We start from the raw sequence: 25,538 nt of genomic DNA on the forward strand, positions 1-25,538 counted from the left end.
AACCTGATATTTCCTTTCTGGACACTAATGAGCAGCTCCCTGAATGTCCTCTTGACTTCATAAAGCAATTCTCCCATCCTTGGCCACACACTCGTGATTGGCCTGCCCCTTTGTTGGATTACTCCGTGAGGTGTGGTATCCCCCTCTGATCTGAGTCTGACTCTATTAATCTTGTCTCTAATGGGAATAGAGGAACTAATGGCCCAGATCCCAAATACCTAAATCTCCTACAACTTAGCATTCAGTGATGAGAAGTGACTCAAAAGATGAACCTGAAGAGAAGGTTGCCAAGAACAGTGTGTACCCTCCTGGCATCTTCTATGTTAACCCTTACCTAGCACACCAAGGGTAGTCACAGCCACGGGACGTGGGAAGTTGGGAAAAGGCCGAGCCTTCTCTCTACAAAAGAAACATAAAAAAATGGGCCATAATTACCACTTGCTGTTACCAGGCATGAAATCCACCTTGTTCCTTGAGCTTGGAGTCACCAGTTAACTTGAACAAACTTAACCTCAATATAGCATCCTCATTGAAAACTCCTAATACCAACATCTGGTCCCCTTTATCCCATTTTCCCCTAATGTCCATCTCTAGTCTTGCCCCACACTATTGTCTAAATGTTTGTATGTCTCCAAAAATTCGTGTTGACATCTAATTCCCATTATGTTGTTACTAAGAGGCGGGGCCTGTAGGTGACTAGGTCATGAGGGTGAAGCCCTCATGAAGTGGATTAGTGCCCTGATAAAGGAGGTTCTTGGGAGTCTCTGTGTCCCTTCCATCATGTGAAGATGGTAGCAAGACATGGCCATTTTTTTAAGGAAAGAGCTAGCCCTCACCAAACATTGAATCTGCTAGCACTTTGATCTTGGGCTTCCCAGCCTCCAGAACTATAAAAAACAAACTCTTTGCTTGGCACATTGTTTATAAACTACCTACTCCAAGGTAATTTTGTCATAGCAGCTCAAGCAGACTAAGTCACTCCATATAAATAATTTTACTGTGTAAATACTGGTGCTAATGTTAAAATAGTCTATGGAAGAGAATAGCAAACTTTTCTTTAATCTGAATCTGGCTATACAAAATTTTGTTTAACTTCTTGCATGTGTACACACACAAAAAAAAGTGGGTGGGGGAGAAAGAAAAGTTAAAGGACAATGAAAAATAATAGTTGTTAGAGTTTTTAGAAAATAAATTTCTAGGAGATGTCCTATGATCAATTTCCCATAACTTCTCCATGTAAAATATTGTACAATGAGAATTTATAGTCTGACTGATAACCCTCGGGCACTGTAAAATTCTTCATCATCAAAAATGCAATTATGCTCACTATACTGTAATTACTAAGGAAAGAAAAGTGCACTCATACATTTTACAAAGATTTTCTAAAGAGAGGAAATGATAGGGGGGGATTTCTAATTAACTTTCAATTAATCAGAAATTCAAGTATAACCAGAAAACTCCATTTCTTAAACATTCCATGAGCACTTGCTATGTGCCAAGCAATGAATTACTTTGGTGAAGAGCAAGAAAGCTCATTTCCTAATTGATAGATGGAACACCTTTCTGGAAATCCAATTTAACAAATGACTCCGCTCTGGATTTGCATATCAAAGGAAGTCATATGTAAGTACACAAAGCTCTGTAAGGTTTAGATATTTTAGACATCCAAATCCAAAAGAGACAGTAATATTCGTTTTCAAATTTTTATCTTATGAAGCCATAAAGTGTTTCTCCCTTCCACAGGAATGTTCTAACAGTAATGCCAAGTTTCAGAAGTAGGGACATATATCCTCTATGTTAGCAATTAACCAAAAAAAAAAAAAATCAACTCAGGCAGAATTACTAAATACTTGTTAGTTGTAACTGAAAAGATTGAAGGAAGCAGTGAAAACATAGGATCCAGAATCCATAAAGATACTGCCAGCAGTAGTTTTCTGTCTGACTCTGGTGCTGAATTTGTCCTAGAATTATTACATTCTAGAACTCACATCCTTGTGCCTCCTCACCCAGAGGAAGGGGACGGGGGTCTCTTCCTACAGCATTGAGAAGTACTGAATTTTAATTCCCAGAAACCTTAGCACAGGTCTCCTCAGTCTCTTTGATCCTGCTTGGTTTAGAGATCTACCACGGATCCAGTTCCAGGGCCAGGGGAGATGGATGGGGAATTGGATGGCATGGGCCACTTTGGAACCAGCAGTAAGTCTACCGCATCCCACACTGACTGAAAATAAAGGAAAGTGGTTTTCCCAAAGGAAATCCAGGGTCCTTACAAGAAGAAGAACGGGATACTGGGGCGAAAACATAAATAAGTAAGGTTCTATCTGAACCCATAAATGCAACGCAAATTCTGAGGGTTTTGCCCTTATTTCTAGTCTTGGCTCCAGATCAATAGTAATTTTTCTATCAGGAGTTTTCTAGCATGTTTATTTCAACAAATTTTCGTGAATGAGCTGTGGGAGGGTAGAGATAGCAACATAAGGCTGCCCACATTCCTCTAGAATTCTGGTGTACTGGGACAAAATGTCAGAGGTCTGGGTAAGAAATCTCCAGTGGACCTTGAGGGAGGGGGGGAGTCAGAATTAGTCATCTGTCTGTCCCTGGGATTCCAGAAATTGCCAGGAGGAGAGCAGGGAATTCAGGGACTTGGGCTCTAAGATTTTGCTGGATGGAGAACATGGAGCCAGAGACGATGATCCCTACCTTTAACATTGTTAACTATATTTTGCAATTTGTCCCTTTAGCCAGTATGACCTGGACAAGTCAAGGTTCCACATTACAGGACATGATTAAAGGAAATGTATTACGTTAGCAGATGAGGAGAATCCTAGTAATTACCATGATTTCATCATTTAACTAATTTTTTCTACTTTTTTTTTTTTTTTTTTTTGCCCAAAAGTTGGAAATCTGGGATGGAATTCTAGAATAGGATCTGTCACAAAACCCTCTATCCCATTAGAGGAATTCTCTTGACCCCCTGAGAATGTAGCCAATACAAAAAAATAGAGACCTCAAGCCAAATGGAGTGCAGCTTTTGATGGTAACACTGTAGCTGCTGAAGAAAATCCTGCTGCTGAAAGGAAATGCTAAAACAGCAGGAAGCAGCCAGCTCAGAACCCTGCAGGGAGAGCAAACCGGATCTGAATGAGCTCTGGGTGCAGCTAAAGACCCAATGTTAAAAGACAAGGAGTGTCAGAAGCTCCCAGGCAGGCCAGCTTCGGATTTCTGCACCCACTGTCTGCTGCAATCCTAAATGCTTAAAAGAAGGGTCAAGGAAAGGGACCCGGAATTTCTGCCTCTGTAGAGTAGTTTATTTCCAGCCAACCTACATGTTAGCTGGCTGCAGCATGCCACCTAATGGTGACACCAGTTGTTCTGGTTTAAGAAGATGGCACTTAAAAAAAAAAAAAAAAAAAAGTCTAAGTTTCTCTGCTCTAAGTGAAACGATAAGAGTCTAAATTGCTTTAACAGTTACAAACAGTAGCCTTGCTTAAATTTTTTATGGCTCTAATGAGGATCTTGAGTATGCTTTTAAATATTAACATTCAGATTAACTACCAACTAGATGTAGGGACAACTAAAAAAGCATTTTTGGATAAGCTTAATAAATGTAAAATCCAAAAAAAGACTCAAATTAATTTACTACTTTAAATCCAAGAATTTCAGGCTAGATTTCCTGACCACTTTATTTCCCCCATCAATGTTTTATTTTAACTGTTAAGTGACAGTCCCGCACAGCATTTTAAAACCAAACCTGTTAAAGTTAACAACCCGACCCTAAGAAGCACATTTTCTGCATCATTGTTTTCTCTGACCACTTATTCCTTCTCTCCATGTTATACACACGACTTACCAAGATGTGTTCTCTGGGGGGCTGTGCCCTTGAGCACACCCCATTGCAGAGGAATTTACATCACATTTATAATCAGGGTAAAATTACCTGAAGAAACAAAAGGCAAAGAATCCCATACTGAGGAAGGAAAAGGGATAGAAGAGAGGTCTGCCGGAATCACAGTCAAATGCTGTGTTGAGGAGTCAGAAAACCGGTGTGATACACCAGTGCTCTGTACTTCTGCAGCTCCACCCTTTGGCAGGTGTTGAAAGCAAATAATCCAAAAATCCATCCTCCCTTCTTCCCTCCCTCCCTCCTTCCTTCCTTCTTCTTTCCTTTCCCCTTTCATTTTCTTTGCTCCTTTTGGTACTGAGGATTGAACACGGGGCTTCACAGTGCTAAGCACCCACTCTGCCACCAGGCTACACCCCATTGAAAGGAAATAATGTCTGCACCAGCTGCCCTGGTTTGGTTTTTGTTGTTTGTTTTGTTTTTGTGTTTGTTTTACATTAGGGATGGATGTGTGTGTGTGTGTGTGTGTGTGTGTGTGTGTTTTAAATATTTAGATTTGGGTGGATGTGTCATTTTTCTTGACTGTAGTCATCATGTCTGTGTATACCAAAACATCATATTGTACGTCCTTGTTGTATACAATAAAAATTAATTTTTTTTTAATTTTGACTTAATTTTGGGAGATGAGGAATGAACAAGAGGGTACAGTTTTAAAGCAAGGAGGTCATCATTGCAAAACTGAAAAAGAAAAAGACATAATGGTCCCCCCCCTCATTATACGATGTTCTGTACAAATGCTCTAAAAGCAACTGTAAGTGGCATTAAGTTTGGTGCCTCAGTGTGGTGAACTGATGAGCTCAACTAAGAATGAAGCAATTTAACCATGAGTTGCCTTTTTATCCTTGCCGTTTCAGCTTTGTCTTGTCACAGTGGTGAAGGCTAAAGGCTCAGATCATATTTTAAATTCCAAATGTACTGTAAACTAAGCAAATCACCCAGCATATATAAGATCACACACCAGCACCATTGAAAAGTCTTTATGCAGCATCCTTAGAGGCAAAAGAAATGATTTTGGTTGAAAATAAAGATTGGTGTTTTCAATAAATCAGGCGAGTAGGGAGAGGGCAAAGGATGCTGGGGAATGGCTGTGTCTACAACTGTGAGCAGACGCAGGCAATTTTGTTACCCACCTTCCAGAAACCGCATTAGACTTTCAGGGTCTACACTGAACTGTAGAGGCTGAGGCAAGGATGTGTCTAAGAACAGCCAGCATGGGTGTGAGGGAGATTTGACCTTGACATCTGTCGCCCCATTGATGGCCAGGGTTGATTGGGCTGATCTGGCTGGCTAGGTCGTGTCCTCTTCAACCCTCACTGCTCCACGTCACTGCTGCATGCTCCTGAAGAGGACGACCTTCCTTATAGAGGAGGATTGTTCTTCTGTCAAGGGAATAGGAGTAGCTACGCGCTCCTGCTAGGACCTCTAAAGTTCTCAAGAATGGCCAGCACCTTGCAGTGTGCGCTTCTCCAAGTCAGACCTTATTTTCTCACCCATCTACAGAGGAAAAATAGGCTTTTGGAGCTCAATGTGTTTTCCATAAAGTCAAGAAAACTTTGGCTGTGGCTCTGGGAACTGCTTCAAAGTTTGTTCTTGGAGTCTAACTTGAAATTATTTCCCTCTTCGTCCCTTAGTATCTATCAGCCTAGACTTCAGAACTTTTTGGTCCTTGGCAAACTCATTTCTATATTACAATTTTAGTTGATTTTAAAAAAAATCAAAAAAAAAAAAAACGGCTGTTTGTGATGGAGAACAGTTCATGGTGACTCCCAGGGGATGTCTAATGGAATATGCAAAACCGATATCTAAGGAGGTTGAAATGTTGAGAACCCACATAACTGCCTCAGTGACCCCCAGGATATTCAAGGGGGAGAACCCACATCTGACTGTGATGTGCTACTGATGCTTGACCTGCTCTTACCCCCAAGAGATTCTGATTCCACTTGTCAAACATGGGACCCAGATATCATTTTTTAAATGTCCCCAAATACATGTTATGTGCAGTTAGGGTTGGGCTCCTAATTTTAAATGATTTAGTCTAATTTACACATTCTCTTGGCATTCGTTAAACCTGTTGTGGGGTTTCAATAAGGTTATTAATGGCGGACTCCAAAGGGACCTGAGAAACTTTCTCAAGAGACCCTGAGTGGTCACAGTTCTCCCAAGGCTTACACTAGTGACCTGGTCGCACTAACCCACCTCCCCAATGGTTTTGTGAAATTGGTTCTATTTTCTATTAAGACAAAGCACTAAGAAGGGCAGTATTTTGGAATTATGTGCGACATCGCTGTTCTTCCCTCTCATCTTGGAAGCAAAGGAAAAGCTAGCAGGTGACAACCCTCCCACTAAGTGTCTTTAGGATGAAAACAATATCTTCTATTGATATAATAAATACCTCACTGTGTTGAAGAAATAATAATAATGCCAAGTCTTCTGAATCTCTTGATCATAAAAGATTGGTCACATACCTAAAAAGACCAGCCTTTTCATGCTACTCGATTTCTATTTAATTATTTATTTATTTTAGGAATGTCTTGAGAAGCAGAAGCCAGTTCACAATGGTCTCGAGGCATCTTGTTTATGTTCTTGAGACAAACCAATCAGATAAGTTTTGGATCCTTAGGCCGAACTTCAACAACATTGCTCTGAGTCTTTTTTTCTTCTATAAGATGAGAAAAGTAAGATTGGCTACTGAGCAAACTGATTTCATGGGTGTAAGAGGGTGTGTCAACTATGAAATTCCTTACAGATAAAATGGTTAGTCTGGGACAGTAAAAAAAGACACCACCAACACCAGCAGATGCCACTGACCTATCAGAGGTTATGTTATTCAGTTTTCTAGTACTGTGACAAAATACCTGAGATAATCAACTTTAAGGAGGAAAGGTTGACTTTGGCTCAGAGATTTCAGACCATTGTTGCTTGGCTCTGTTGCCATGGAGCCTGTGTAGGGGACCCACATAACTGCCTCAGTGACTCCCATGGATATTCCAGGGGGAGAACCCACATCGTCCTAACATTATAAAAGACTTTGATGTGCTACTAATGCTTGACCTGCTTGATTGGCAGCACAGTCTATCATGGAGAAGAGCACATGGCAAAGAAAGTCTGTTCTCAAAATAGCCGAGAGAGAGAGAGAGAGAGAGAGAGAGAGAGAGAGAGAGAGAGAGAGAGAGAGAGAGAGAGAAGGACCAGGACCTCAATATCCTCCTTAAGGACACACCCCAATGACCTCACTTCCTTCCACTAGGCCTCACCTTTTAAAGGTTCTAACACTTCCCAATAACACTATAGGCTGCAAGCAAGTCTTTAACACAGGGGCACAGGGGGACATTGCATATCCAAACTGCACCAGAGGCCAACAAAGTTCTCTTCCAGCTCTCTCACAAAAGTTTTCCAAACTACTATTCCCCACCACATAAAATAGTCTCTAAAATAGGTACTAGACACAAAATTCACTACAAATACTCAGAACAACATTTAATAAATCTTCCAAATAATTTTTAAAAATTGAATACATAGACATAAAGGTGGTTACCAGGAGCAGGAGGGATGGGGAGAGGTATGAAGGGTACAATATTGTGACTATGTAGGATGAATGAATCCAGAGCTCTATCTAATGTACAGCATGAGCACTAGAGTTAATAATATTGGACGATACACTTTAAAATTGCCAAGAAAGTAGACCTTAGATCTTAGGTACTCTTACTAGAAAAGAGAGGGAGGAAGAGAGAAGGAAGGAAGAAACTATGTGAGATGACAGGTATGTGAATTTGTTTGCTTATAATGATCACCTCAGTCTGCGTGTGTGTGTGTGTGTGTGTGCGCGCGCATTGTACTCCTTGGATTTATACAACAGAAAAAAATAAACTGTTAAAAAAGGACTAATCTATGTGTGGCAAAATGCAAATGCACCAAGTTTAGGGACAAAAAATAAAATTTTCAGGTAATACAGAATAACTCCATGTATAGAAACCTAGCAGCAATGATCAGAGAGTGTAAAAATCTGTTTTATATTTAGTTTATTTATCAGAAACTTATTGAACCACTATTAAGGGACAAATAGTCTTCATACCACAGTGTTGGTTATAAAATTTGATACCAAAAATATGAACATGACCAAGCTGTCAAACATTGTATAAATAATTCAGTAAATTTATGACATATCTTAATTATAGAATTTTAGGCAGTAACTAGAAATGATGCTTTGAAGAATATCAATGATATTTATAAATGCTGATGACATAAGTTAAAAAAACAACACACTAACTGAAATATACATAAGCAATCTCAGTTTTGTTTACATACATATGGGTGAAATACAGATGCTCTTGACTTACTATGGGATCACCTCCTGATAATTGAAAAGCCAAGTAGAAAATTCATTTCATATGCCTAACCTGCCAAACCCCAAACCTTTGCAATACAATCCAACATACAGTATCAGTCGTTTCCCTTCCTGGTCTCAGGACTGACTTGGGGCTGTGGCCTGCTGCCCACTACCATTATCACAATAAAGGACCATACTGCATATCAATAGCCCAAGACAAAATTCAGGAACTGAGGTACAGCTTCTACTGAATGCATTTCATTTTGCTCCATTGTAAAGTTGAAAAATCTGAAGTTAAACTATCATAAGTCAGATGCCAGGTCTCTCTCTGTGTGTGTATATATATATACTAAAATATTTTTAACTTCTTTACTCTTGGTAGAAGGATTATTTTTAATTCCTTCTCATATTTTCTGCATTTTCCAATTTTCCTATTCTAAACCCCAAGCAAACAATTGCTTATTTTTTCCAAAAATAAAAAAAGCATAATGTTTAACAATAAACAGAAATTACTGCCTTTGTTAAGCATATGGTAAAGGTTCCCTAATGCTCTCATTTGGCATATTCCCACATGATACCATTTCCAAATTGTATCCACTTAGAAAAGTTTGTAAAGATTCTCTTGTATTTACGTGGCATCTTTATAAAATTACCTGCTTCTTTCTGTGTATTTAAGCTCTTAGAACCACCTTTTAAGTTGTAGTACAATCATTCCAACTGAGGCCTTCTGGTTGCTATGACAATTTATTTCTTATCTCTGCTACCCTGTGATCCCATCATTTTAGCATTTGGCAGCATCTTACTTGAGTTGTTTGTGTAGTGATGCAGGGAATCTTTGAACAATATTGCTTTTATATAATATTCTTTAGTAAAGAACTAGTCCTTTGCAATGTGCCATTTGAAGAAAGTTCAGAGCAAGGAAGATAAATAATTCATAAGAAATAACAAGAGAACCATCATGCCCAGGTAGTTCTGAGTCTCGATTCGTCTGCCGAAGCTGAGTTATAAATAGAATTTGTGCAGCAGGGTTGTTGTGTATTCTAGTTAAGAAAAGCAAGCCTAGGTTTGTCTTTTGAATTATATAGAAAAACAATGATAGCCTCCCATCATTCATGTACTCATTCATTCATAAAATATTTAAGGGGACACATTTGGCACAAGACCTGTGCTATTTGTAGAACAGAGTATACAGAGAGGGGCCAGATAGACCCCTCCCAGAAGAAGCCGACTTTTGCTGCAAGATGGGAGTAGCAAAGTGTTGCCAGAGACTACATTTTCTAGCCACCTTGTGAATCCAGAGGCATTCATAATGGAATGAGAATAGATGGGATGTGTGTCACTTTCGGGGAAGCATTTTGGAGAAGATGGTTCACCTTCACACTTTTGATCTGCCATGAACCAGAAGCTGAAGGATCCAGACCAGAGGAGATGGAAGAACCTCATACAATGAAAGGATCCATGGAAAGTCCCATGATGTGGTAGCCCTAAATAGGCCCACAAACCATTTTATATTATTTACCTTGAAAGATGGAGCATAACGCACATGCCCCTGAGTGTGAGCTGAACTCAGTTACCACTTTTCACATGTAGACTACAGAGATAATGGCTGAGCATGACTCCCGGGGGTAGATTGTGAAGGACAAGCGCCATCCAGCTCTCCAGATCTCTCACTCTAAGGAGATGTCAGCTGCTAGGCCATGACGATGCTCAGTGGAGAAGCCCGTATGGTGGAGGACTGTGAGTGTCCCCTTGGGGGTGGATCCACTGCCCCAGTCAAGTTTGCAGGTCACATATCCCCAGTTGATGGCTTGATTCCAGCCTCATGAGAAACCCCAGAGTCAGACCAGCAGCAAAATGTCTCCCAAATCCCTGGGAGAATTGTGAAATACTAAATGTTAGTTTGTTTAAGCCAGTTAGTTCTGGAACTACACAGTCATAGATAACTAATAGATAAAATAGGGAGAAAAAATTCAAACAAATAAACTAATGAACTTTTTAGATTAACCTCTGGAGAAAAAAACTCCCACTAACCAGCAACCTCATACTGAATTAGTATGTGGACACTACAAGCTAGAGGTTTGTTAGAAAAGCTAGCATAACCTTGACTAATATGAGGAGGTCACATATGTTCAAGTTCAACCTCCCATATACCACACAGTTCAGCACTTTTAGGTGCTCAATAAATATTTATTAAAAGATCCTAATTGTAACAGAGACACTCAAAGGATAGAGACTTTGTCTTCATCGGTGAGAACAGAAGTTCTCATGGATCAGGTAGCATCTGAACAGTGCCTTGGACTGGAAGAACTCTGAGAGACATAATTAGCGAGAGGGTATTCTAGCCAGAAGTTACATCAGAAGAAAAACTAAGAGATTTAAGGGAATTTTCTTCTCTCTTTCTGAAAGAAAAAAAGAATATTAGTGCTAATGGCTTATTCAATTGATTGCAATATAAAGTGATAGGGGGTTGAGGGAGTTGAAATCAGAAGTAAAATCAGGGACCAAACAGAAGACTTGGAATTGAATAATAATGTTAGGGTCAGTAATAAAAGTGGCATTGAGCAGACTACCCCTGGCCTTCGTGGGTAAGTTTATTAGAATGGAAAGAGACTAAAAATATGAAGACCATTGGTAAACTGTTGAAGTAAGTTTCGACAGGCCACAGGGCCTCTTCTCCCGGTATAGAAAGAAGGTACAGGTGCAGGAAACACAGGAACATCTTAGGCTCTGTCTTGTGGTCCCCCAGTGGTAATGGATGGTGCTGTCTTGGGGAGGTCACGCTCTTTCTGTTTGTGAGTAAATTCTGTGATTATGGAGTAAAGTTAAACCAGAGGATAATGAGGCCAAGATAGCAGCCTCATTAGCATCATGTTCTAATCAACTGAGCTGCCTAGACTTTTAGAAAGACCACACCTGTATCTTGGGCTAGTCTGATAAAAGGAAGACAGATATGAATTGCCCAGTCTTACTCATTGCTGAACCCCAGAAGCATCAGCTGTTCTTCTGAAGCACAGCAAGGGACCTCAAGGAGTGGGAACCCAATTGGCAGAATATATCATATTGTCCCTTGAAATTCAACCTTATATCTGGCCCCACTAACAGAGGTGGTCTATACTCAAATAAGTGCCATAAGAAAATGGAAGAGCAACAGGCGAGATGGAGAGAGTCATCTCAGGGTTAAAGGAATCCTAACATCTCTTCCAAGACCCTTCCTTTAACATCTCGTCCACCTCTGCCTTTCTTTCTAGGGCCTTCGCTCACCTGTGTTGACCTCTGCGTACTCCTTTACTGACACTTGTGGTCATTTCCTATTCTGAAACTCTTCCCTGGGCTTTGGTCTTCCTAGAAGTTGGATTCATTTCATCCGTTTCCCTTCCTCTCTGTTTCTGCTGTAAAGAATTACTAACCGTGCCTCTTTGATCTCTTTTGGGGGCAGAAGCCACCCCAACCCACACTCGCAGATCATCTGCGGCACTCAGAAGAAGATGAGAAAGTTGCTGGTACATTTCAGCTTGCTTCATTAAAAACAACTCTAGGCACTACAAAGTGTGTGTTATTAATATGCATATGTGATATCTTTGAGGCAGAGCTGCCTTTAAGGTGTATTTGCAGCAGGACAACATTTTCCCACGTGAGGCGGGGAACAACAGTGAATCATATGTGTGGGAGGGGAAAGCCTGTGGGCTATGTACAATACTTATTCCCTTTGTGTCTCACTTCCCTCTCCCCCTCACCCCCCTCCCACCCACTTTATTAATGGTTTCTGCAATTACTGGTAACAGTGCATTGCCAGCAAAGAAAAATCAGGGACTGTCTGACAGATTGTCAGCAGGAGGGGCAAGAGAGGTTACGTGTGCAGAGAAACGAGGGCATTGCTGCTACAAAATGGAGTTTTCTGAAGTCAGGGTAGTCTGGGATAGGTGGAGGTCAGAAATCCAATTGGATATAGGATTCTGTGTGTTATAGCACCTGACATTTTATAAATAGAAAGGGAGGTCTCAGGACAGGAAAGGTCACCCTGAGAGTACATCCCACATCCACTAAGATGATGCTTTTCAAAGGATTTCATGAAGGACTGACACGGGAGGCCCTGAGAAACTCCAGAGAGAGTATTTTATGTGAGATTCAGTGGTTAAAATATCCAAGAGATAGATTTGACTTTCTTTTCATTTATTACTCTCTATACAAAAGAAATATTTCAAATTAGGGCCAGAAATTGAATGCCTCCATAAAGACTGTTCCATTAAATAAATAAACATATAAGTATATAGTCTCTAAGAAGAGTAACTGAGAAATGATCTCAACACTTAGCTCTTGGTTCATGGAGTTGACAAGGGGAATGTTAATCTAGCTAAATAAAAAACTAGGTACTTTTCCACAGGGTACAGCAGAATACTAAAAGGGCCTAAGAATTGGAATAGTTGTAAATAGCTTTGCACATCTGAATAACTATATTGTCCTGAAACCTAAAGCTAACATTGAGACTTAGAAGGAGGAGACTATTTCTGCTCATTTGTGTTTTATTAGTTTACAAACTTCACATATGCAGTGGATATTAGGTTTTAATATGTTTAAAAATAGTTTGAAAGAGAACTATTGGGCCTATAGATACCTGGATTTGAAATGGAAAAATCTCTATTGTATTTGGTACATGCAGCATTTATACCTTCTCCTTTATTGTATCTAAGCAAAATAACTAAAAAGGATCATCTTGTCATTTGATATTTTTTTAAAACTACTGTGCTTAGAGTTTTAGGATATATATACTAAAATATACATACAATCTAAAATTGGGGGGCTAAATTTGCTTCCATTATAAAGTTTTGCAAAGGTAAAGAAAACATGGCTAAGCCTCCAATAGGACTTTAATGGTAATACAAACCCTAATTTTATTTCTTGGTGAACCTTAAAAGAGGAATTGAATGAGGAAAATTAACTGAAAGTTAATTTCTTTCACTTTACATCCATAAAATTTTAGTATATATCAATATATATCAATATATATATATATATATATATATATATATATATATCCTAAAAACTCTAACCACAGCCTGCCCACTCCTCTCCTGCGTGGGACTGTGTTAATAGCATGTCAATTGTTTGTTTTCCATAACACAATCACACACACGATTGTTATAGTTCTGTGTTGGTCAGCTTTTCATCACTGTGACCAAAAGATCCAACAAGAACAACTGAAAAGAGGAAGAGTTTATTTGGGTGCATACTTTCACAAGTCAGTCCATGGCCAACCAACTTCCTAGCTCTGGGCCTGAAGTGAGGCAAAACATTATGGCGGAAGAGCAGGATGAAGGAAAGCTACTCAGTGTATAACAGCCAGGAAGCACAAGAGGGCTTGAGCACAAGGCTCCAAGGACAACATAATCCCCAAGGGCACAGCCCCAGTGACCTACTTACTCCAGCCACATTCTATCTAACCCATAGTTACCACCCACTAATCCATTCAAATTATGAATTCATTAAATGTATTCATTCCTTGATTAGATTCTAGCTCTCATGATCTGAGTGGTTCACCTCTGAACATTCCTGCATTGTCTCACACATGAGCTTTTGGATACGCCTCATATCCAAACCATAACAATGCACATATTCAAACACAGAGAGAAGGACAGAGACAGAGACAGAGACAGAGCAAGGAAGAGAAAGAGAGAGAGAGGACAATGAGGTACAAGCCTTATATTCCCTGGACTCTGGCTTTCTCAGATGATCCATTCTATAAACCCCAGCCAGATCTAAGATTGTGTGATCCAAGTACGGTGGAGTCTCTGTTAAACTTGGATCAATGAGTCTTCCCCTGCCAGGCACTCAGCAGAGCCCAAGGTGGACTGAGATAAAGTTGTCTGCTGAAAGACTGAAAATGATCCGCATGTTTGACAGGTTTAAGAAGTCTACAATGTCACCTTCCAAATCTGGGGAATTCACCTAGAGCAGGGTGTCACCCACAGTCCTTAAGTATATAAGAACACTCAGATTTTGACCTTCTTTCCTGGTATCCCGAGCAGGCCTCACCCCCAGGCCTCTTTTCTCTCCTCACTGGCACCTGGAGCTTACATGTCTTCTAACAACCCAACAGAATATTCCCCTTCCTCAGAGCCTCACTGCTGCCCACAAGCAATGAGGGCATGTGGAGATATCCACTTCAAAATGTCCTGGCAAAGGTTCATAGCCATCCCCTCCCCGAGAAAGGCACCTTGCCCCATCATGGCGGCAGTCCCTCCTCAGGGTCAACTCTCAGTGGAGCTCCGGGCTTTCAAAGGCTTCCTGTCTTCTCCCTTAACCTTTCAAATCTCTGTCCTTCCTACTCAACTCAAGCCTTTGGGGAGACTCAGGGAGACACAAAGAGGATGCGTGCTCAACCCCAGGGAGTGCATTGTTCAGGAAGGCATAGGAAGAGTCACCAGCAGCAACAAACATGGCAAAATGAGCTACTACCTGCTCTTGGAGATCCAAGGAAGTGTGTGGGGGGCTGAAGATGGGGGGAACGTCTTTTGAGGATTTGAAGAATGCTTTGTAGAAAAAAAATGACATTGGATATAGACTTTGAAACAAGGCCTTGTGCCCTCCCAAATTCATTTAAATCCACATGGGAATATCCCAGGACATTTAGATTCTGTAACATGTCACAAGAGGCAACCAGTTGCCCCCACAAAATTTGACCAAAAAATAAAAATAAAAAGAAGTTTTGTTAATTTACTCCAAAACCTCAAATCTATGCTTTCCAAACCCACCAACCTTTCCCATCTTGTACCTAGGTACATCTTCTGTTTAAGCTCCCTTTCATCTTCTCTCCTTTGGCTCACCCCTCCAAATACCCTGGCACCTAGATACCTATCATCTACTGAGTTACTGGTAGGAAAATTGTACCTCAATGAAACGGCACTTTCTCATTGGCTTTGTTTCCAAGAACTGGCCTTCCAGTAAAATTAACAGCCCTCCAATTACAAAGGAAGCATTAGAGTATCCACTAAATGCCAGCCCACCATTTGAAAAAGATGTCAGATTTTATTTGTACATAAACCTTCTATCATTAATGCGTATAAATGCCTCACTAAAGAGGCCCAAAAGGAGCCATCATGAAGTAGAGATTGACAGTCTGGCTGCAGAGAAGGGACAGGAAAGGCATTGCAGTTGCATCTGGTCTATTGGGACCAAGTGCAACCCGTGGAAGTCACACCAGTGATATCTGCACATGTGAAGGTAATGGAGCTGCGAATGATAAGGGCATTTGTCAAAATGGAGAGAACAGTGTCTGCGATTTAATCTCACCTCGAATCACACTATCTTGAAACTTATGTAAGAGGAATAGGGAAAAAATACCCTGAAAAATTATGTTTGGAAAAAAAAATCACTTATGACTTATTTGCATATCTCTTAGTCATTGTGAACAAAAATAACTACGTCAGTTCCCCCAGGAACAAATGTGACAATTGAAAACACTCATCCAGATATCCTGAGGACTCCGAAGAACCCAGATAAAGAAGGTGAGCATTTTGGATATCTGAAACATTGAGCTGTAGAGATTTTTTTTTTTTTTTTTTCTGCCCCGTGGAGCAGGCCAGCTTAGAGCCCTGATCCAATCTGTGGGCTGATTATGCTGTTTTCCCCTCTTGTGTATGAGCAATCACAAAATACAAAGAGTCTCAAATAATGTCTAACAGAATTCCTGACCCATTCTTGTGAAGAAGTGCTGTGGAATTCAAACATTTCATGGAGGGAGGTAGGGATTATTATCAAAGGATGCCTTTCTTGTTTTGTAGCAAGATAACTCTACCTGTACTCTCACGGGAACAATAGTTCAGAGAAAAGAGAGAAATTCAGTGAAGTAGATCCCACGCAAATTGACTCAGCAGGAATTTGCTTAAGACTCACTTTTGGTTTTCATGGTACTTTGTTATTTTGAAAATATTTAGCATAGTTCTTTCCCTAAGATGATAATAATTTTTTAAAATTTTTTTTAGTTGTAGATAGACATAGTACCTTTATTTTCTTTTATTTTTATGTGATGCTAGGGATAGAAACCAGTGCCACAAACATGGTAGGCAAGCGTCCTAACACTGAGCCACAACCCCAGCCCGGATATTTTTTTGAAAGAGTTCTAAGATTTAGATGTAAGTGGACGTGTTCAATTTTCTGATGGTCCAGATGTCACCTTCCAATTCACCACTGAAGGGAGTGACGCCCTTCACATTCACACCATGGATGGGCTCCTCTCAGTAGATCCAACATAGAGGAATGGAAGTCTCCTAAAGACACTGGCACAGAAGAGATCATTCAGTTCAAGAAACTATGAAGAATAGCTAGACTCTATTAGGATGAACGAACAAATGAACTTGACCATGTTGTGTTGGTTTCAAGGACTTGATAAAAGGACAGACAGTCCTCCCAATGGACCTGAGTATGGTATAAAAGAATCTTCATTTCGGTACTTATGCTGTGATTTTTTTTTCATTTTTTTCTTTTTTCTTATCATAAATCAAATGAACATGAAGACTCTAGGAGTGGAATACAAATTCAATACTCAATATGGAAAAGGCTCGGGGGGAGTGATGGAATCTAATGGAAGTAAGACCTAAGACCAGGTGCAAGATGAATGCTATGACCTGAACACATGAAGAACTTCATGAACGTTGTAAAATCACTAAATGATTAAAAACAGAGTGAGCTACCTTAGTAGATGGTGACTTTCTCATCACTGGAAACATGCAAAACAAGGCACTCTTTGTCTGAGATGCTGTGAGGTCATTCCTCCATCGGGGCAGGAGGTTGGACCAGATGACCTCTAAAGGGCAGAAGAGAGGAGGCCACAGAGTGTGCTCAGAAAGACGCTGCACATGCCAACATAGCACAGCAATGACAACCCAGGAAGTGTTCAGCCATTATTCCAGAGAGCTCCTGGATTCTGAATAGCACAGGGACCCTGGAGATTCGTGAATAATAAATAAAGTATTTCTTCTTTTGTTAGTCGTGTCTGTCCCTGTTCATTAACTCTCTATTCCTGGGCAGCCCAGGGGGATTCTGGGAGGCATGATGCCTTTAGGTGTTCCCACAGCTGAGCGGAGCCACTGAACAGCTGGAAGCTCTCTGCCTGCTCCCTAAAGGGAAAAATCTCCAGTCTTCTCCTTTTTCCATCTGCAACACCTCAGTTGTCCTCCCTCTCCCTATCGGTGCATCAAATAAGATACACAGAATCTAGGCACACATTCACACCCCCGCTGTTCAAAGGTATTCATTTGTAAAGGACTTCAACACTGGAAAGACAACTAATTATGGTCCTATTTCTAAACTATTCATTTTATACTTTCAAGGTCATATTGTAGATTTTTTTTTAGTCTTATGCAAAATTTTTAAACTAAAGGCTATTTTCTCTCCTCTTCAAAAGCAAAATAATCTCTCCCAGATTCTTTTGTTTGTTTGTTTGTGTGTTTGTTTGTTTACCACATTCATGTTTTTATAGATGAAAAACAAGAGCAAGAACTGGAGAAGCAGCAGCCAGCATATAAGGAGAACTCATCATAATTTCTTTCTATTCACTCAAAACCCCGTGGGGTCTTCCTCCCACCCCCAGGGCTCAATCAGCACCTGATGACATCACAGGTCACAGACAACCCACACCCCTAAGAGTCTCTACTCAGCCCTTTCCTCCCAGCCTCTGGGCAGATGTGCATGTTGGCCCTCCTCCCCAAAACGCTCTTTCTTGGTTTCTGTACTTCTGAATTATTAGATTCTCCTCTTGTTTCTTTATTGCTAATTCTATGCCTCTTTTGTTGGCTTTAAGCTCTCTTTTCTTCTAAATATCACTTTCCTCTTCTCTTTCCATATTCCTCTCTCGCCCTCAAGTCTTATCGCCTCGTTGAAAATTATTTTCAGAATTTCCTCTCCATTCTTGACCTTTCTCCTCAGAATTGGACCGGCTTGTCAACTGCCTGCTGGACATCCCCGCACCGTCCCTGAACACCCCGCTGAACTTGGAACCACATGACCTCTTAACTAGTCACAGGACTTTCCCAGGTCACTACCCTCCAGGGCTTCCTAGCTGGAAGACAAAGGAGCTCCACCAAATGATCTCCTAGGTTCCTCCTAACTTGTCACATATTGCACTCCAACTCTGGCCCCATAAAGAAGCTCTTTCTCCTGTCCTCCCTTAGGCTTGACTTCTCCTAATCTTAACTAGGCAAAGGTTTCAAGGCACATTTGGAAAAAAAAAAAAAACAGAAAAACCAAACTCCAGTCAAGCCCCACCTCCTCCTCAAGCCCCACCTCCTCCTCAAGCCCCACCTCCACCTCAAGTCCCACCTCCTCCTCAAGTCCCACCTCCACCTCAAGCCCCACCTCCACCTCAAGCCCCACCTCCTCCTTAGGTCCTTTGCATCTCACCAGCTGTATCATTCCTCAGTCTGCCTCTTGGCTTCCTTTTCTCCAGACATGTGATTAGCTACGCTGGCATCAGCCTGGCCCCCTGGCTACTCATCACATCCTAAACACCCGTCTGTCCTGCTTCATACCTCTGTGGCTTTTCTCTGACTTTTCCGTTCTTCAGCATCTCCTTTCACTCCCAAGTTCCTCTGCCTGTTAGCCTCTCACACGCACTTTTCTTTCCTAAATGCTACAGGCTTTCAGATTCCAACCTGACACAACGTCCCAGGGACATCTCTTGAATGCTCTTTGCCCTGCCCGTGGTCCTTAACCTTAAAAGCTTTCCAGTCACCTGGAAAGGCTTTATAAAACCCCCAAACCCCAGGCTGTACCCCAGACTAATTAAATCAGCACCCCCCAGGAGGAACCCAGTGCTGGTGTCCTCACAGATCTCCAGGTGACACCAATCTGCAGTCCAGGTCGATAGCCACTGCTTAATGCCATTTATCACTTTCTTCCTTGTAGTTGTAATTACACTGTATCTGTCTTATTCCCACCACTAAATTCGAAACTCCTTGAGGGCACACACCATCTTACCACATCTGCTTGTCCCCTGCAGTTCTGAGTGAATCAGAGATGCGATAAATATTGTTGAATTGAATTTGGAAACTTGAACTTAACCATAAACTTCAATTTTTAGAGCTTGCATGGAATTTTAGAAAAGGCATTAAAAAAAAAGGAGTCTCTCTGCCAAAAATATTCTGGTATGATTTTTAACAGCTCTCATTAAAGACCTGAAAGTGTGGGGGGGGGGGGGCTAATGTTATCCTTTGCTTTTACCCTTTCAGTTTTGAACTCTTCACAAGTAAAATAAATATTCTCTTTTCACTGAATAACCAACCACAAAATGTGACTGCATCTATGTGCTCACTCCAACTGAAATAAACAAAAGCATCCAGTGACGTGCACATGATCTGCCTTCCCCAGCTCCAATGCAGAAGGTCCGACAAGCAAAGATCCAATGTGAACTTGACACAGTGCATCTGACCTCCTTTCAGGAACTGCAGAAAATGAAATGAAAAATGAGACGGAGACGACTTGCCAGCCCTTCATAGGGCTACAGTTGCTAAGGAAACCGCTTGCTTAGCCCCAACCTGTCCGGCACAACCCGATTCATGCATTCTTCTGGGTTTTTGAAAATAAAGATATCCGTGAGAGAAAAGGATAGAGAATAAAAGTCAGGGTTGTATTGGTCCAAACAAAGCCTAGTGCTGTCTCTCCCTCCCATGCTGCTTCTTTCTCAGTCACCTAGAATATTTGCCACCTGGCAAAACCCTCCTGGAACTAAAATCATAGAATTAGCCAATAGGGTAAACAAAACAATAGGAAGCCCTATTTGACATGCAGCAGTAGCTAAAAAACTGCTTCCTCACCCCAACTAGGCTCTTTCTTTCCTGCTGGGAAAGTAGGAGGCAACTTTTAACCCAGCAGGAGATGCGCCTCAGCCCTCTCCTGCCCCACATCTCAGGAGAAAGTGCTCCAAGTTTCTCAGCACCATGAACACACCTGGGGGCTCCAAGTTAGCTCCAGTGAACCCGAACTGTACGTGTGGGAAGGACAGGCAGGGGGCTCCAGTCTCCAGGGCAAGTTAGGGGAGTAGGCTGGTCACAGGAACAGACATTACAGTCAAGGAGTCCCAACTTCCCCAATCCTCAGAGAGGATGCAGAAACAAGAAAATGCACAGGACCATGTAAGAGATAAGGAAGATGCTCCTCTATCAATCGTCTGTTAAATGAGCAAATATTTCTCCAACATCTACTGAGGAAGCATTATGCTCAGCCAGTGATTGATAGAGCTTGGTTTTGGAAAGAATTTTGGTGATAAATATTGCTGCACTTCAAAGATTTCCTTCTTCTCTGGTTTTCCTTCAAAACTTTATTTTTTCATTTTGCTTTCAATAAGAATAATTTATTTTCTTCTCCAAATAGGCTTAAATGCAGCACAAATAAAAGTGGTCTAAAAAAAAAATCTGGTAGCACATGTGAACTGAGGAAAGGAAACTTGGGTAGCCAGGAGATAGGTAGGAAGTTTTTCACATTGATTTTTTTTTTTTTTTGGATGTGATGCTGGACATTGAATCCAGGGCCTTGAATGCTAGGCAAGCACTCAACCACTGAGCTACACCCCCAGTCCCAACAATTGGCTTTTTTTTTTTCAATTTTGAACTTAGTAAACATTTTTAGATAAATAATACTTAAAAATAAAATTAAATGCTGCTTTCCTAGGCTAAACTACCCAAATTGAACTATGGATTAATTTACATATCTCTAGGGAAATGTATACTGATTTTTTTTTCTGATTCATAAGACTTTCATACAACCTAGATAAAATAAAATGGGTCGTTGTCTAACTACCAATTTTATGAAAGGCAATTATAAATATTTAATACATATTACATAATATATAGTAATAATACCTCATTCATTTTTAGTTTGAGATGTTTGGATAGGTTGTTTGTTTTGAGGTGCTGGGGATTCAACCTAGGGCTTTGCACATGTTAGCCAAACCCTCTACCACTAATCTATACTCCCAGACCCCCATACACATTTTTCAATAGAGTACAGCAGTATTTTAATGATATGTATTAAGATTAAGAACATACAGGTGATAATGACTATTTTTATTAGAACATAAATAAATGTGTGCAATCAATAGAAAAATTGTACAGACATGAATTATTTCTTGGAAATACACTTTTAAAATGTGGAATCCTATTATGCAACATGGATTAAATTCTTTTAATTCAGACTTCTGGGATATTACACATGAGCCAGTAATCATGTCCTAAGATCTAAAGATGGTTTTGGTTTTCTCGGTTCTTAAGGCAAAAAAGCAATTCTCCTTGTGGCCAGATGGAAAGCTCTCCTGTACAAGGTAAATGAGATGGGCTCAAGGCAGTAAGAAACCAACTAACTGGTATAATCACAACTAGGTAATTCTGAACAAGTTGCCCAAGTTCTTCCATTTCCAAAACACAGGAAGCGCAACATAATTATGTTCATGTGAAAAGACTAATTAATGACCAGTGGGATTCTCTCAGAGTGTGAAACCCATCCAAACATGGATTATGAGGTTTTTCTTAATTTTACAGGTGGATGAAAAGATGCCAGTCTGTTCTCTCTGATGCCGGTCTTCTGATGGGAGGTCATGGCTAGAGGCTAGTATATTCTGCTAAACCCTGAGATTACCATGTCGGTGGCAGAGGACCACGAGAGCATTTCTAACACTTCTGGAAACCTGCTTTGCAAAATCAATAGGTCAAAAGGATTTCCTGTATTTGAAAAGCACGACAGTGAAATACACAAGAAATCCACTTGAAATACAATATTAAGAGCATATCATAATCTGGCTTAAACGGCCAGACGTGCTGCTCTTGCTCTCGCTCGGGGAATGGCAGGGATGACATACACCAGGCAGGTGAAGAAGGTGCATAGCCACATAGGAAGTGGGCAGAAATCACCTGAGCTCAGGACCCTCTCAAGAACAATTAAATCAGAGTCTCTTACTACCAGGCTCTGGGGCTTCCCAGGCTAAGAACCATTTATTTATAGGAAGAACTGTTTCAAAATATTATCAGTAAAGAGATTTCAATATGCAAAGGCTGTTTAAGAAGATATTAAGATATTGGTTGTTGAACTGTGATTCCAATGTAGGTAGGGATATGTGTGTGTGTGTGTGTGTGTGTGTGTGTGTGTGTGTGTCTTCTGTCTGTCTGTCTACAGGATAGCACATTTCCTTGGTATTCTTATTGTTCTCTGTTTATTTCTTTGTCTTTGTTTTTGTTTCTTTGTTCTTTTTTTGTGGTGCTAGGGATTCAAGCCAAGACTTCAAGCATGTCAGACAAATGCTCTATATCCTGCCCCTATTTAATTTTTACAAAATTGTCTGAGTTAATTTTTAAAAAAAACTGGAGCAATACAGCATATATCAATGAAGTAATAATGTCCCTTCTCACTGAATAATTTTTTTTGGGGGGGGGGTGGGGGTGGGAATTGGACCTAGTACCTGAACACATGCTAAGCAGGTGTTCCACCACAGTGCTACATGCCCAGCCCTCAAAGGAATGGGGTTTTCGCATGGGCAGCGATGCCTTGGCCTGCCTAAAGAATGCAAACAGTCGTGTGAAACCTTGGCCAACCCTTCCACAGCTGGCTGGAAGATTCTCCTCCTTGGGCTGTGAAGCACTCTGTTCCCTTCAGCATCCACTGGCAAGGACTTTGCTTACACTTGTTCTCTGTCAGGTCTCGTGGCCAGGAGCTTTTGGGGCACTCCCAGTAAAACTTCTCCTTGAAGGCTCCCTCCCTTCCAGAATGCACGCCTGTATGCTCTACTCATATCTGCATTTTGGCAGGGACAGAGCTCCTTTAGGATTTCTTTAGAGGGTGCATTTAGAATGCTGACTGCAGGCAGGGTCTGAATGACCTATGCGTCTGCAGGCAGTCTGTGTGTTCCTTCCACCTAGCCTCACAGTCATACTGCATCTTTGGGTCTGAGGAGGAGAAGGTGGGAGGAGAGCTGAGGAATGTCTTCATTTCCGCTCCTGTCATTAAACCCTGCCACAGCCTGGGCACTCTGTGCTCCAGGGGACTCCCATCTCCAATGCAAGGCCAGGCTGCTTTGATTTCGCTTCGTTTGGGATCTAGCTCAACCTTGTTATATGCCAAATACCCTCCAGGGTGTCCTACTTTTTTGGATCTTCTCCTGTGTCTTGCTGTCTTTTAGGAGCACACCCCTCCCCGCCCTTCCCTTCCCAGGGAAAGAACTCTGAGGCCCACTGACCTGCTGTTTCAAAATACTGCACAAAAGCGTTTTTGCGAGCTTGAGCAAAAATTATGAAAATATGAATTACTATGACAAAAGTTATACCAGCCAGGTTTGAAAATAAATGGGGCATGCTCTGAAGCTAATTGAAAGAAAAAAAATATTCAATAACCATTTGCAAATTAGTCTAGGGAATAAATTCTCCTTTCTCAGCCCCTGTCCAGATCTTTCTTAGTTCTTTCCTTCCCTCTTGATCCAAAGCCAATTCACATCCATTCCTAAGAATTTCTCAAGTCTGAGAAATGAGTGCAAGTGGAAGAACTTTGTTTTGAGACACCATGGATATTTCAAATCATGTAGACTCTGAAAGGAATTACATACAGTACACTGGAATTTCCCCAGCCCTATTTTGTGTTTCATTTAGAGACAGGGTCTCCACTGAGTTGCTTAGCTCCTTGTTTTTGCAGAGGCTGGCTTTGAACTTGTGATCCTTCTGCCTCAACCTCCCAAGCCACTGGGATTATATACAAGTGTCACCACACCCAGTTTGGGTTTGACTTTTGAGCTGCCAAATAAAAGAAGAATTCTCTTTATCTCAGAGGCATATGATGAGTAATAAATGAAATGCCATGACATTTTAGTGTTCACTAAATGTTATCTCTAGAAAGTGCAAATTGGAGGGGCCAGGATGTAGCTCTGTAATAGAACACTTGTTTAGTATGCATGAAACCCCAGGTTCAACCCCCAGCTCCCCAAAAAATAAAAATAAAAAAGCCAGTTGGTTAACTGTAAGGACTTGAGACTTCAAATTCCATCTTTTGAACTTACTGGTTGTGTAACCTCGAGCAAGGTTTTAACCTCTCTAAACTCCAATCTTTTTCAAATATTAGGAATTAAAAATTTAGCTGTCAGTATATGGAATATTCTTTTTATTTTTTTCCAACTGGGAATTGAATCCAGAGGTGCTTAACCACTGAAATTTTTTTTATATATATTTTATTTTGACACAGGATTTTGCTAAGTTGCTGAAGTTGGCTTTGAACATGTGATTCTCCTGCCTCAGCCTCCTGAGCCTCTGGGATACAGATGTGCACCACAGTGCCCAACGTATATGGCATATTCTAACTGCTCAAAGAATAATAATTTTATAAAAATTTGAAGGGGGTTCCGGTTTTTTTTTTTTTTTTTTGGTTGCTGATTTTTGATGAGAGAGTTGTTTGTTTGCAATGCTGAGAATCAAACCCAGGTCCTTGTACATACTAGGGAAGCATTTTACCTCAGAGCTATATATCTAGCTGAAAAAGTGTTCTTTCAAATACTCTCAGATCTATAGATAATTATAATAAATTTCTATTAGCATATGTATAGGTATGTCTCCAAATACATGCTTCACTGGTGTATGGGAAATTTGCTAATGAACATGGTTATTGCTTTTCATATACTAAACTTGTTTATGTCTAGTTATCTAGTTCCTTTTTATTTGGATATTTTGTTTTGACATTCATTGAATTTTGATTTTATTTTGATATTTTGTTTTAGACATTCATTGAATCAAAGTTGACATGACCATAAAAATGTTTCTGTCCCAAGTACAACTATACCATGTCACCTTACACAGGATAAGGAGCAGCTCCATTCTGCATTAGGAACTTAGAATCTTAAAGTAAAAGGTCAACGAGAAAGAAGTCCCCATTGTAATGAAGAATTCTGGAGGTGGGCCAGTGGAAGCCTGCCTTGTTCTCATAGACAGGAGTGTGGGGAACAGAGTGTGAAGAGAAGGGAGCAGCCTGCACTTAGGAGGAATTTCTCCCACCTAGAGACTGAGACCAGACCACTACAGTGTGCAGCCTGCCTGATCAGATGACACCCCAAGACCCAGTCTGACCCTAGGCCTTTCTGTTAGCGGAAATACAATAACAAGATGTGGCCCAATTTCTCCTAAATATCAGCTATATCCAACCCAAGAAGGAGCTTGCTCAGGGAATAAGAGAACTTGGTCCTAGGAACAGTAAGTAGGAGATGGGAACAGCTGGTGTCAATTGCTTTTTCTTTCTTTCTTTCTTTTTTTTTTTTTCTCTTCTTTATTTGTCTGGTGTTAAGAAGTTACGATTTGC

At 40.7% G+C, this 25,538-nt stretch overlaps 1 long non-coding RNA gene across 3 annotated transcripts in view; it reads right to left on the minus strand.

Moving 5' to 3' along the window:
* LOC120886208 (uncharacterized) overlaps window positions 1–25,538 on the minus strand; it is an 86,218-nt gene that overhangs the window by 10,648 nt on the left and 50,032 nt on the right. For all 3 annotated transcript variants that reach the window (XR_005728998.2, XR_005728995.2, XR_005728997.2), the window contains exon 2: window positions 335–399. This is a non-coding gene — a long non-coding RNA (uncharacterized LOC120886208). The remainder of the gene's footprint in view (window positions 1–334; window positions 400–25,538) is intronic.

The sequence above is a fragment of the Ictidomys tridecemlineatus genome, chromosome 13 (assembly GCF_052094955.1).
Source record: "Ictidomys tridecemlineatus isolate mIctTri1 chromosome 13, mIctTri1.hap1, whole genome shotgun sequence".
Classification (NCBI taxonomy): Eukaryota; Metazoa; Chordata; class Mammalia; order Rodentia; family Sciuridae; genus Ictidomys; species Ictidomys tridecemlineatus.